The following is a 15,163-nucleotide window of genomic DNA, read 5'->3' as shown; positions in this document are numbered from 1 at the left end:
GGGACGCAATTGGTTAGTAAGTTATGATTTGAAGAATTATTACATAACGACATTACAAATTTTTTAAATATTTTGAACTTTTCGAGAGATAGGTTTAAAAAGGTATTTTGGTATTTTACTAAATGATTGCTATTATGGGGATTATTAGTTAGGTTAATATTAAGCTTTTGAAATATTTAATATGATTTAGAGGAACGCAATTGATTAGTAAATTAGTAAAGAATACAAAAGCCTATGTTATATGCTAACCGCTGAGTGAATATATAATAAACGGCCAATACTTTGTGATTACTTATGGAATAATAATAAGGTATTTTTTTCTTTATAATGTATGTTTTTTCATTAATTAATTAGTAACAAGAGGGTGTTAGAAATTAAATAATACTTATAAAAAATTTGGTTAAAGTTTGTTGGTCTGAGGTTGAGGAGTGATGCTGTTTTGGTATTAAAACATAAGTAAGATTGGATATTTTTTTGAGTAACTAACCAACCGATTGCAATTGCTACAATAATTTATTTAGTACCTGTAATGCTTAATTTATATATAATAAAATTTATAGGGACGCAATTGGTTAGTAAGTTATGATTTGACGAATTAATACATAACGGCATTACAATTTTTTTAAATATTTTGAACTTATAGAGAGATACGTCTAAAAAGGTATTTTGGTATTATACTAAATGATTGCTGTTATGAGGATTATTATCTAGGTTAATATTAACCTTTTAAAATATTTAATATGATTTGGAGGAACGCAATTGATTAGTAAATTAGTAAAGAATACAAAAGCCTATGTTATATGCTAACCGCTGAGTGAATATATAATAAACGGCCAATACTTTGTGATTACTTATGGAATGGTAATAAGGTATTTTTTTCTTTATAATGTATGTTTTTTCATTAATTAATTAGTAACAAGAGGGTGTTAGAAATTAAATAATACTTATAAAAAATTTGGTTAAAGTTTGTTGGTCTGAGGTTGAGGAGTGATGCTGTTTTGGTATTAAAAAATAAGTAAGATTGGATATTTTTTTGAGTAACTAACCAACCGATTGCAATTGCTACAATAATTTATTTAGTACCTGTAATGCTTAATTTATATATAATAAAATTTATAGGGACGCAATTGGTTAGTAAGTTATGATTTGAAGAATTATTACATAACGACATTACAAATTTTTTAAATATTTTGAACTTTTCGAGAGATAGGTTTAAAAAGGTATTTTGGTATTTTACTAAATGATTGCTATTATGGGGATTATTAGTTAGGTTAATATTAAGCTTTTGAAATATTTAATATGATTTAGAGGAACGCAATTGATTAGTAAATTAGTAAAGAATACAAAAGCCTATGTTATATGCTAACCGCTGAGTGAATATATAATAAACGGCCAATACTTTGTGATTACTTATGGAATGGTAATAAGGTATTTTTTTCTTTATAATGTATGTTTTTTCATTAATTAATTAGTAACAAGAGGGTGTTAGAAATTAAATAATACTTATAAAAAATTTGGTTGAAGTTTGTTGGTCTGAGGTTGAGGAGTGATGCTGTTTTGGTATTAAAACATAAGTAAGATTGGATATTTTTTTGAGTAACTAACCAACCGATTGCAATTGCTACAATAATTTATTTAGTACCTGTAATGCTTAATTTATATATAATAAAATTTATAGGGACGCAATTGGTTAGTAAGTTATGATTTGACGAATTAATACATAACGGCATTACAATTTTTTTAAATATTTTGAACTTATAGAGAGATACGTCTAAAAAGTTATTTTGGTGTTATACTAAATGATTGCTGTTATAAGGATTATTATCTAGGTTAATATTAACCTTTTAAAATATTTAATATGATTTGGAGGAACGCAATTGATTAGTAAATTAGTAAAGAATACAAAAGCCTATGTTATATGCTAACCGCTGAGTGAATATATAATAAACGGCCAATACTTTGTGATTACTTATGGAATAGTAATAAGGTATTTTTTTCTTTATAATGTATGTTTTTTCATTAATTAATTAGTAACAAGATGGTGTTAGAAGTTAAATAATAGTTATAAAAAATTTGGTTAAAGTTTGTTGGTCTGAGGTTGAGGAGTGATGCTGTTTTGGTATTAAAACATAAGTAAGATTGGATATTTTTTTGAGTAACTAACCAACCGATTGCAATTGCTACAATAATTTATTTAGTACCTGTAATGCTTAATTTATATATAATAAAATTTATAGGGACGCAATTGGTTAGTAAGTTATGATTTGACGAATTAATACATAACGGCATTACAATTTTTTTTAAATATTTTGAACTTATAGAGAGATCCGTCTAAAAAGGTATTTTGGTATTATACTAAATGATTGCTGTTATGAGGATTATTATCTAGGTTAATATTAACCTTTTAAAATATTTAATATGATTTGGAGGAACGCAATTGATTAGTAAATTAGTAAAGAATACAAAAGCCTATGTTATATGCTAACCGCTGAGTGAATATATAATAAACGGCCAATACTTTGTGATTACTTATGGAATAGTAATAAGGTATTTTTTTCTTTATAATGTATGTTTTTTCATTAATTAATTAGTAACAAGATGGTGTTAGAAGTTAAATAATAGTTATAAAAAATTTGTTTAAAGTTTGTTGGTCTGAGGTTGAGGAGTGATGCTGTTTTGGTATTAAAACATAAGTAAGATTGGATTTTTTTTTGAGTAACTAACTAACCGATTGCAATTGCTACAATAATTTATTTAGTACCTGTAATGCTTAATTTATATATAATAAAATTTCTAGGGACGCAATTGGTTAGTAAGTTATGATTTGAAGAATTATTACATAACGGAATTACAAATTTTTTAAATATTTTGAACTTTTCGAGAGATACGTTTAAAAAAGGTATTTTGGTATTTTACTAAATGATTGCTATTATGGGGATTATTAGTTAGGTTAATATTAAGCTTTTAAATATTTAATATGATTTGGAGGAACGCAATTGGATAGTAACTTAGTAAATACTGAAAAAGACTACGTTATATGCTAGACGCTGAGTAAATATATAATCAAAGGCCAATACTTTGTGTTTACTTATAGAATGGTAATAAAGTATTTTATTATTTAAAATGTATGTTTTTTTATTAATAAATTAGTAACCAGATGTAAAAATTAAATAATACTTATAAAAGATATGGTTAAAGTTTGTTGGTCTGAGGTTGAGGAGTGATGCTGTTTTGGTATTAAAACATAAGTAAGATTGAAAATATTTTTGAATAACTAACTAACAGATTGCAATTGCTAAAATAACTTATTTAGTACCTGTAATGCTTAAATTATATATAATAAAATTTCTAAGGACGCAATTGGTTAGTAAGTTATGATTTGACAAATTATTACATAACGGCATTAAAATTTTTTTAAATATTTTGAACTTTTCGAGAGAAATGATTAAAACGTTTTTTTGGTATTTTACTAAATGATTGCTATTATGGGAATTATTTGTTAGGTTAATATAAAGCTTATAAAATATTTAATATGATTTGGAGGAAAGCAATTTGTTAGTAACTTAGTAAAACCTAAAAGAGAGTATGTTATATGCTAACAGCTGGGTGAATATATAATCAACGGCCAATACTTGGTGATAACTTATGGATATGTAATGTATTATATATATTTTTGTAATGTATGTTTTTTTATTTATTTATTAGTAATCAGATGTTATTACAATTAAATGAATAATATTTAAAAAATATAGTTAATGTTGTATGTCTGAGGTATACAAAATTTATATGAGGCGTGATGCGTCAATTGTTTTGGTATTCTAACATTCGTAAGTTTAGTAATGTTTTTGGTATTTAATAGGATCATGGTATTGATTAATAAAGTTGGTTTAATAAACCTAATATCAAAAAAAGAGTCATTGAATAATAACTATAAATCCAAGAATTTACTATATAGCCAGTGAGTGAACATATAGCTATAAGTGCACATGAATGACACAGAGACACGGGGGCGTCAACATTTGACAATAACGATATTTTATTATTAATTAAACATTTTATAAATCGCAAATATTAAAAAAGTTTAATGTATAATAAGTATATAGACATTAATTACCATATGGTCAGTTAGTAACGATATCGCTAAATGTGCACTTGAAAGTCACAAAATAGCTGGAGCGCCAATATTTGACCGTAACGCTACATTATTATAAAATCGAAAGTTTGAAAATATTTTTGGGTAAACCACTAACTGAATGCTATAATTATAATAATTTATTTACTAACGGTTATGCTTAAATTATATATTATACAATTTCTATGGACGCAATTAGTTAGTAAGTTATGATATGACGGATTGTTATATATGGGATTTAAAATTTTTTGTAATTATTGCAAATTTGAGAAAGAAATGTTTAAATACATTATACAGTTATTTGATAAATGATTGCTATTAAGGGGATTATATGTTAGGTTCATATAAAGCTTTTAAAATATTTAATATAATTTATAGGAATGCAATTGGTTAGTACCTTTAGATGCACTGTTTGTGATAATAAGTTAAAACCAGTGACTAACAGGTAACAATTGACGTTAAGTCCAATTTGTAATAATATGAGGATACAACGATATATTAGTAAAATTACAGTTGGATTAACAGTTAAGTCATACAATTAAAATATGGACGTAGGGTAATTATTATGACAATAAATACACAATATATTATATAATATTATATATATTATATAAGGTCATAATATAAGCATGATGGTATAAGGTTATATGAGACTGATTGTGACTTTAAATAAAGGCAACATGTGTAAATAGGGTTATATTGAAATTTTGGGACTATAAAGACACTATTAAACTTAAAGGCCATAATATCACATTGTGGTAGTATGGATTGTTTGTACTCTTTGTGCCAATAAGGTACACAAAGTGACTTTAAAGTTACTAGTGACGTTAAGGTCGATTGTTAATATTATGACGATACAACTGTATGTTAGTAAAATGCCGGTCTTGTTGATTTGAACAATAGTGTCATATAATGTAAATATAGCAATTGGGTCAATATAATGACAATAAAGACACAATTGTAATATAAAGCAATAATGACAACTTGTGACTTTAAAGACACTAATCCATAAGGCCATGTGAGTAATTTGTGGCCTTATGGTTAGATTGTACTGTTTGTGCCTATAAGGTAAACCAGGTCACTTGTGACGTTAGGGTCAACCATATATTGGTGAAATGACGATGACCGTAAAGTCTTCTAAATTCGAGATGGCTGTAGGGTCAATATAATGACATGAAAGCCACTGGTACACCATAAGGCCATGTGATTAATTTGTGGCCTTATGGTTAGATTGTACTGATTGTGTCTATAAGGTAAACCAGGTCACTTGTGACGTTAGGGTCAATTTATAAAATTATGACGATACAACCATATATTGGTGAAATGACGATGACCGTAAAGTCTTCTACATTCGAGATGGCTGTAGGGTCAATATAATGACATGAAAGCCACTGGTACACCATAAGGCCATGTGATTGTAATTTGTGGCCTTATGGTTAGATTGTACTGTTTGTGCCTATAAGGTAAACCAGGGGACTTTAAAGCCACTTGTGACGTTAGAGTCAATTCATAATATTATGACGATACAACCATATATTGGTGAAATAACGAAACCGTTACATTCGGCCGTAGAGACATATAATTTTTATATAGCAGTAGGGTAAATATTTTGACATTAAAGACACTAGTATACTATAAGGCCATTATATGAAAATGTAGCTATTAAGTTATATTGTACTATTTGTGACTTTTAATAAGGCCATAAGGTATTTTGGTATTTTACTAAATGATTGCTATTATGGGGATTATTAGTCAGGTTAATATTAAGCTTTTAAAATCTTTAATATGATTTGGAGGAACGCAATTGATTAGTAAATTAGTAAAGAATACAAAAGCCTATGTTATATGCTAACCGCTGAGTGAATATATAATAAACGGCCAATACTTTGTGATTACTTATGGAATGGTAATAAGGTATTTTTTTCTTTATAATGTATGTTTTTTCATTAATTAATTAGTAACCAGAAGGTGTTACAAGTTAAATAATACTTATAAAAGATATGGTTAAAGTTTGTTGGTCTGAGGTTCAGGAGTGAAGCTGTTTTGGTATTAAAACATAAGTAAGATTGGATATTTTTTTGAGTAACTAACCAACCGATTGCAATTGCTACAATAATTTATTTAGTACCTGTAATGCTTAATTTATATATAATAAAATTTATAGGGACGCAATTGGTTAGTAAGTTATGATTTGACGAATTAATACATAACGGCATTACAATTTTTTTAAATATTTTGAACTTATAGAGAGATACGTCTAAAAAGGTATTTTGGTATTATACTAAATGATTGCTGTTATGAGGATTATTATCTAGGTTAATATTAACCTTTTAAAATATTTAATATGATTTGGAGGAACGCAATTGATTAGTAAATTAGTAAAGAATACAAAAGCCTATGTTATATGCTATATATACCATAGGAGTATTTTAATCTATGGTAATACTCGTGCTTTGCGTTTGCAATGGAAGAGGACACGGTTTAAGAAAATTCTTGGGTCTTTAATTTACGGTATACTATAGTATAGCACACCTACCATAGCCACAATTTTCTACCACTGCACCTAAACAATTGAAATACCCCCGCCGCAGCAAACCTGCAGACTAAGCGAATTTCCATTTGACTGATTGGATTTACACTGAAATGTCTACTTAAAAATATAACATTTATTCTTGATTTAAATAGAATTAGTTTAAGAAGTACTTAGGTTTGCTGCATCAGGGAGGGTAAAACTGTTTATTTTTTTTGTAAAATGTGAATAGTTAGTAAGAAATAAAAACATTTTCCAAATTTGATCAAAATATGTTCACAAACAAGCAAACTACAACAGTTTACTTATTCTCCATAAGAATAACATGGGAATTTTAAATTTACAATTTTTTGGAATTTTCTCCGTAACCATTAGGCGCATAATAACGCTTCAATATACTAAATTATTTGTTTTTTAAGCTCTACAAAATGGTTTGGAAAGAAATTGCTAAATTTTTATTTTATAATTTGGGTCAAAAATGGGAAAAACCTATTTTTACCCCATAAAACCCCCCGTAAACCCCCGTTCCCATGGTCCGATCATGCTGGATCGCGAACTCGTTGGAATAAACGTACGTTTACACGTTTGTACCAAATTTCATCAAAATCGGATCATTTTTGCTCGAGTTATCGTGCTGACGGACACACATATATATATATATAAATATATATATATATATATATATATATATATGAATTTGAACGGATGGTGTTTTTGGCCTCTAAGGACCTCAAAACGAAAAAAAAATCGGTCCCGCGTCCAGGTCTTACCATGAGTACTACGGTAATAGCTTATTCCCTATATGGGAAATTCGCTAAAAATAATAGTGCTGCACCCTGTTGGTAATCCTTGTAATTTTAATGCTATTGAACATCATAGAACAGAACCAACTTATTTAATTGAAACAGCTGTTATGATTCATTAATTCCTTTTAAATATGAAAAAAAACCTAAGGTTAACATGGGAAACTCCAGAGCCACTGGGGCGGAGCCCGAGAGTCCGATCAGAATAAAAACAACTTAGTTTTCCTATTTAATGCCTAAAGAATCAATGTGCCAAATTTCAGACTCCTAGGTAAATGGGAAGTGGGAGAATTAGTGATGAGCGAGTGAGTGAGTGAGTGAGTGAGTGTGTCAGTGAGGGCTTTGCCTTTTATAAGTATAGATAAAACAAACTTACAGTTTTATACTGCTCTAAAAAATAAATTAGAACATCTAGCATTGAACCATGTATATTTAAATAGTCTGTCATCCTATTACCAAATACATTAACGTATCAATGAGTATAGCATTACACATAGACATAGTATAAATAAGTCAACCCTATGCATGTCATTATTACCCAAATGCTGAATTTGTGTCACACACAAGCAAAAATTATTATACCAAAAGCTATTGTAAAATGTTAGCCTCGGCTATGCTACACTTTTTAAAATTTTAAACTTATTTTCTAAAAAACTGAAACCCTAAACGAAAATTATGGCGTCGACATTCCCTAGTTATCAAAATTATCTTTCTTTCAACACAAAAATCATGAAAATCCGTCAAGTGGTTGATTCAAAATCGTGAGACCCCTGTCACGTTTTAATATATATGATGATGATGATGATGTTTAACCCTCCTAGGTAAGCAGTAATAGTAAGTTCACTCACTCCACTCACCCAGGTGATATCGGTTAATCGTTGGTCACTGAATCTGAATCGACCGGTCGATTACCTAAATTTTCATTCTTGTCAATGGTGGAAGGCTCCACCATGATTCTCGCCTGCTTTTCAATTTCAAGCAGGCAGGTTTAGTTGTCATGCAACTTCATATTCAAACTTTAGTTCTTTTGGAAATACGAGAAAATAATTGCATTATTCCTTCGTTTGAGACTACTGTCAGTATGTTATGTTTTATCTATGCTACTGTTTTACATTTAATTAAAAATTAATAAATGTTAGGTAAACATAGGTACATGCATAGTAATTAAAGGAAATCTACGGTACAAGTAAATAGTATAGTAGAACCTAAGGGAGTATGTTTTATCTATGGTAGAACCTTGATAACAAGACTCTCGTGGGGATTATCAAATAAGACTTGTTATTCGTGAGCTCGAAGCAACTTGGGATTGGTGCTCGATAGAAACCTATGCGCTTTCATTCCCATATATTGGCGCTGTAGAAGGATTTCTTCGGGAATCTTTCTTCTCCGCCAACTTTCTAAGTTTGCAAAATGTGATGTTCTAATTACAGCATATTATGGAGTGATTTTCCCGCACCTGATATACGCAGTGCCGGTGTGGGGGTGTGAGTGTGGGAAAACGTCTTTCCTTTTCCGACTCCAGAAGAGGGCAGTTAGGGCAGTCTTTGGTTTGAAAAGAAGAACATCTTGCAAAACTTAATTTCATCACAAATTTTAACATTTCCCTCAATATACATTTTGGAAACTTTGATTCTCATAAAAAAAAAAACTTACACCAATACCAATCTTCACTTACACATTCCTATTCACTACGTAACAATTCCCATCTTAAATTGCCATCTCATTCAACTACATTTTTCAAGAGACACTTTCATTACAATGGCATTAAACTTTTTAATCTCCTCCCTCCCTCCCTTCAGCTGGAGTCGGACTTGAACAGCTTTAAAAAGCAAATAAAAAAAATACTCTTGGCCAAGGGTTACTACAGTGTTCAAGATTGCGTCGCTGATGGGTTTAGTTAGTTAGTTTTTTTTTAAGAAGTATAATTGGTATAGTTTTATTGAAGCACAATTGTTATTGTTTATTTTTAATTTTAGTTCTAAGCATTAATTGATATGACCAATGCAAATTTTGTATTCGTTATTTTGGTTCAATAAATGAGTTATGAGTTATCAAGGTTGACTTCTTATCGAGGTTTTCAATAACATGTAATTAAAGAGTAAAATAAATTCTTGGGAGTTTTAAAATGACACTGGTTATCAAGGGTGACTTGTTATCGAGGGTCTTGTTATCAAGATTCCACTGTATTGAGAGTTTTTTTTGTTTGATACTTAATTATTGAACTTACGTTCAAGTCGTATAAAAATAGTACCCTACATCAAAATATCAGAGACATTGCTTCAAAATTAGAACTCTGTTGCACGTTTTCCTCGACACAGATATGCCAGATACAGTGTTTGCCTTACAGAACATAATTTACCATAAAGAATTTTAAATACGGTATTTAAACTGGAGGGGTTTAACGTTTCTCGTTCTGCAGAAAAGACCTTGAGAGAGGCGGAGTCTGTACTTTCACTAACACTGACATTTTTAAATCAGTTTAATCTACCTTCCTTTACCTTCCACCATCTTAGGTTAAGAATACGCGAGTATCAACAGTAACAAGTCGAATCAACAATTAAAATTGTCAACTGATCAGCTGATATTAGTTGACGTTCGAAGCATTACAATTTTACTTCTTTTCACTAAATCCTTAAACCTCATTGGTCCGTTACCCGTGTTGTTATGAGAAAAACTATGCTGCTATGAAATGAAACTATGCTATTAAGAAAGTAAACAGCTTTTAAGTGAAAAATTTTCAATTCTAAGAACTGAACTGAAATGGCTACTTTAAAAAACGGTCGTAGGTAAAATCATTTTCATTCTCTAGGCTAGGGACTAAAAATCAGCTGGTGTAAACATTTGTAAATTTTGATTGTGGTAATCGGGGTAATCGTATTGATCACAATTATTTATCCATTGATTTATTAGGTAAGGTTTTGGCCTATTGTTGTCGATTGCTCAACAACATATCGATGGTAATGTACTGTAACACAATCGTAATAGACGAAATGATTGAATCACTTACTAAACAGTTTGCTAATTTGCATTAGCAGAATTGAAAACAAGCTAGAAGTTGTTTTGAGAGGTTATCTTTACATAAAATTATTTCGTTTTCTAGATTTGTTTGTTAATTAATGATGCAATATGACGAAAAATACAGTTCACCACACGGGCAAAAAGTGACTTTTCAACCCTCAATCATTTTCCGACCTCGGCTTCGCCTCGATCGTAAAACTTGACCTCGGGTAAAAAAGAGTCACTTTAGGCCCTAGTAATGAAATCTAATATATAAAATTCTCGTGTCACAGTGTTTGTCTGCAAACTCCTCCGGAACGACTTCACCGATCGTTATGAAATTTGGTGTGTAAATTCTGTAGGTATGCGAATCGGACGTAAACTATTTCCCGTTTCGAAATTCTTAAAAGGGCTCCGCCCCAGTGGCTCTGGAGTTTCCCATGTTAACCTTATGAGAAATGGAATTAATGAATCTTGACAGCTGTTTCAATTAAACAAGTTGGTTCTGTTCTATGATGTTCAATAGCATTAAAGTTACAAGGATTACCAACAGGGTGCAGCACTATTATTTCTTTTACATTTATGACAACAGCTAATTTGCAACCAAAAGGTGAGTGAGCGCAGCGAACGAGCTCCAACCTAAAGGTGAGTGAGCGTAGCGAACGAGCTCCAACCCAAAGGTGAGTGAGCGTAGCGAACGAACTTCAACCAGGACGTGATTGAGCGACGCGAACGAGATCATCTTGAAAATTAAACGTAACGGTACTTTCTTTCCATCGGTCTGTCTTAGGGGAAACCTATAACTTAGGCGATACGAAGTTCGCCGGGTCAGATAGTATACTATATTATTTCATCCTTGTACGTCAAGCAGTTTCTCTTTGACTCCCCCACTTTAAACATATTCAAACGCCGTGTCAATGAGTGGTTGCTTGGTCTAGGCGGGGACGAGGCTGAGCTTATCATCGCAGCTGATTACAGACACAGACGCTCCTGACACGACGTGCGACCTGACCATTGTACCCTGACTCACTATCCGCCGCCCACTTCTCCCCTCTAGACACACTTTCGAAGCCGTAGAATTCCTGTCACTATTACATTTTATTTATTTTTATTTAAACTTAGTTATGCCACCTAATATTTTTTCACGTAGCCATTCATTTCACAATTTTAATTTTTTTTTTCTTGTAACTTCATCACATCATTTTTTCACCTCATCATTTCTCCTGTTATTTATTTATTTATTGCATTTGATAAATAATGTATGTTTGGAAGCAACTGCAGTCGACGCACAGGCTCGCTGCCCATGTCGGCTTATTCCATATTAACATGTACGTTTTTTTTTTTTACAATAGATGTAATGTAAAGGTTTATTTAATTTTATTCTTTTAAATTCACTTATGTTTTTGTTCTTCCTTTAAATATTTGTGTACATATTTTGTAAATACCGTAATTTGTTGGAATAAAGAAATAATTCATTCATTCATTCATTCAGTTTTTCCGAAATCAATTTGAGACACCTTACGTGGGACACCCTGTATATTTCATGATGATACTGTTTCTTAAACTTACCTTGTATGTGGAAATCAGGTTTTTTTAAAAACCGTTTTCATGAAAAATAACGCCTTAAGTCTGCTTGGAAATAACAAATACGTGTAACCGCAACCTCATGTTCATTATGGTTTATTTTGGTAATAGCATTGACTGCAAAGTCAATAGTAATAGACTACACTCATTGACTATTATATATATACAACGTAGCCAATGCTACAGCTACTACGCTACTAGCGATAAAACATTACAATGGTCTTTATAAAATTGGCGTCGTGTTAGTTTGCAGTTTGGCCGACTCTCAGCGCCAGTGTCGCCGCAACAATCAACAGCAACTGAGGTCTGAGGTCGTTTCTCTTGCTGTGGATTATCAGTTAGTCAGTTGTGTGCGGCCGGTCTTCAGACAAGGTATATTAGGTACGCTTCTAAAAGTCGAGTGAAAGTTCTATAACTAAAGGGATTTTAGTAACTTGTGATTAACGGAGTCTCTCGAATTAAGTTTTCATTGAGGTAAGTGACAAATCTTTTTTATTTTACCTTGCATAACCTGTTGTTTTGTAGTTTGACTTTAATTAAAAACATTGTTTAAGTTAAAACTAGAGGACCCATGCTGCTATGCAGCGTCAAAATAAATATAATATCCAAGAAATAATGAAATTTACGATTTTTTATTGAGTAATACAGTATCTTGAGCTTAACTGATTCAAACGATCAGTAGCTCAAATTAAAGCATATAATTTACTGATTGTTTTGAGTCCAAAACATATAGAAAAACATGTACAATATTGGAGCTATTAGGCTATATATATTAAATCATATAAAACCCTTATTAAAAATAATTTTTATGTTGGTTTTTCACCTTGCATTTGCTTGAAACTCCTCCGATTTGAATAACTAATAGCTTAAATGAAAGCCAGTATTTCATTAAAGGTTCTTAGACTAAAATATATAGGATTATACAAATATATCCGGTGAAGGTACATCTTAAATTGATGTAAGAATTAGAAAAAAAATAAAATTATATGTTTTGATTGAGTAATATAGAAGGAAAATATTTACCGATGTTTTTTGTTAAAACTTGGCATGCATGCCTTCAATTTGAGACCTCAATCATGAAAATCGGTGGGGTAGAAGAGCCTAACAAACTCGGAAAAGAAAAACCAAATTTAACTCCCATAAGAAATACATGGGGGGCAAATTTCGTTTATGCATACACCGAGTGAGATTATAGATAATTATATGCCGATGCTTGATGGCAAATCTGTGCGTGCATACCTTCAATTAGAGGCCTCAATCATGAAAGTCAGTCGGGTAGAAGAGCCAAACGAACTCGGCAAAGAAAAACCAAATTTAACTCCCATAAGAAATACATGGGGGGCAAATTTCGTTTACGTATATGCCGAGTGGTATTATAGATAAATATGTGCCGATGCTTGATGGCAAATCTGTGCGTGTTTACCTACAATTGGAGACCTCAATCATGAAACTCGGTTGGGTAGAAGAGCCAAACGAACTCGGCAAAGAAAACCCAAATTTAACTCCCATAAGAAATACATGGGGAGCAAATTTCGTTTACGTATATGTCGAGTGAGACTATAGATAAATATATGCCGATGCTTGATGGCAAATCTGTGCGTGCATACCTTCAATTTGAGACCTCAATCGTGAAAATCGGTCGGGTAGAAGAGCCAAACGAACTCGGAAAAGAAAAACCAAATTTTTTTAATATATAAGATTCGATTTTGACTAGTATCATAGTTCACGATGACAAAAATTATGGAAGGGTTATAGTAGGAGACAAAACACATTTATACAATGGATTCTCTTATAAATTTAAACACTTTCTTGTAAATTAACTAGATATACTCTTTTGCATTTCTTGTAAGCAATGAATTGGCAGTAAATACCATCAAAAATATTATAATGATCTTTTGTCGTTTTAAACGTACTGTCTATAAACTTGGTTGTACAAATAAACAAATGGCTGTAACAGTAGGTACATACTGTAGTTGAAATTGTTTGCACATCAATTTCTATATAACTGTGTCTGTAAAGTTTTCTATGTTTTTAATACAATCGGGTATTTTACTTGATATGTGACAAAAATGAATCTAATACAGATTTATATGAAAAAAACGTATAAACTGCAAACTTTTGCACCTATCTGGTTGTTAGCACACATTAGCGATAAGAAATATTGGCAAACATTGGTTGTCATAAATTACTCGTTAGAAATGCCTGGTTATGATTTCTAACTTAGTACACCCATGTCAATAGAGCACAATTTATTCCTTGGACTCACATAGCTTAAAGATTTATATACTAATCGAAAGTTTACCATCCTTTTATGTAAATCTATCGATCAACTATTGGATTTATGTGCATGTACACATATATGCAATAGTCTATCCTAACTCCTATAGTTAGAACAAGGGTATTAAGGAGATATCACCTGAGCAACAATGTTTTGATATGTCTATGCGTGGAGCGTCGCCTAGCAACAGAATACTTACACGCATTTGGTTCCGGCTTATGAATGAATCGTGATCAAATTTATATCTAAAGTACTGTTGTTACGGTTGTATTGGGTTCAAAATAGTGTTGGACATATTACAGTTTTTTGCTTGTGGGTTTTAAATTACATCTTATAGAACAAGTTAACAGTACCTACTTGATATTATTTGTGGAGGAATATTGTCAGATTAACTGAACAGATTTGAGTATTCGTCGAAGAGTTTCTTTTTTTTTTGTTGTTAATATACCGGGTGTCCAAAACCACCCGTACACCCCTTTCAAAACGATGGAAACCTTTTCTTCCAAACAAAAAATAATACAGAACTAGCTAAATTGGGCACGGTCTACCAAATGGTGATAATTTCAAATCCAAAATCACACCGGAAGTGGCTTTTTCAGACCTGAAGTTGACTTTTTTTAAAGTAAATTACCAGTTTTGATTACAGAATTGGATTCTACGTTGAAAAATACATAACTTTTGTAACAATTTTTTGAAAAAAAAACTTGTTTTTACTTCTAATCCCCCATTAAAGTCAATAATTTTTGGTCATTCATGTGTCAAAGTTACTCGAAACAATAATAGAGCAAACAAATAACAAAGATTACATAAAGACATAATAGAAATCAGCTGTTTATTTT

At 31.0% G+C, this 15,163-nt stretch overlaps 1 protein-coding gene across 1 annotated transcript in view; it reads left to right on the top strand.

Annotated features, from left to right (window-relative positions):
* Positions 1-12,424: 12,424 nt before the first annotated feature.
* The window catches only part of LOC128989648 (potassium voltage-gated channel subfamily KQT member 1-like), a 126,345-nt gene continuing 123,606 nt past the window's right edge, over positions 12,425-15,163 (top strand). The window contains exon 1 of the mRNA XM_054411610.1: positions 12,425-12,520. The gene's annotated coding sequence lies outside the window, so the exon portion shown is untranslated. The remainder of the gene's footprint in view (positions 12,521-15,163) is intronic.

This window comes from Macrosteles quadrilineatus, unplaced genomic scaffold (genome assembly GCF_028750875.1).
Source record: "Macrosteles quadrilineatus isolate MER2022 unplaced genomic scaffold, UCM_ALF_1.0 Scaffold_3__2_contigs__length_128488019, whole genome shotgun sequence".
In the NCBI taxonomy this organism is placed as follows: Eukaryota; Metazoa; Arthropoda; class Insecta; order Hemiptera; family Cicadellidae; genus Macrosteles; species Macrosteles quadrilineatus.
The sequence above is the reverse complement of the archived record's forward strand: the minus strand, read 5'-3'. Positions and strand labels throughout refer to the sequence as shown.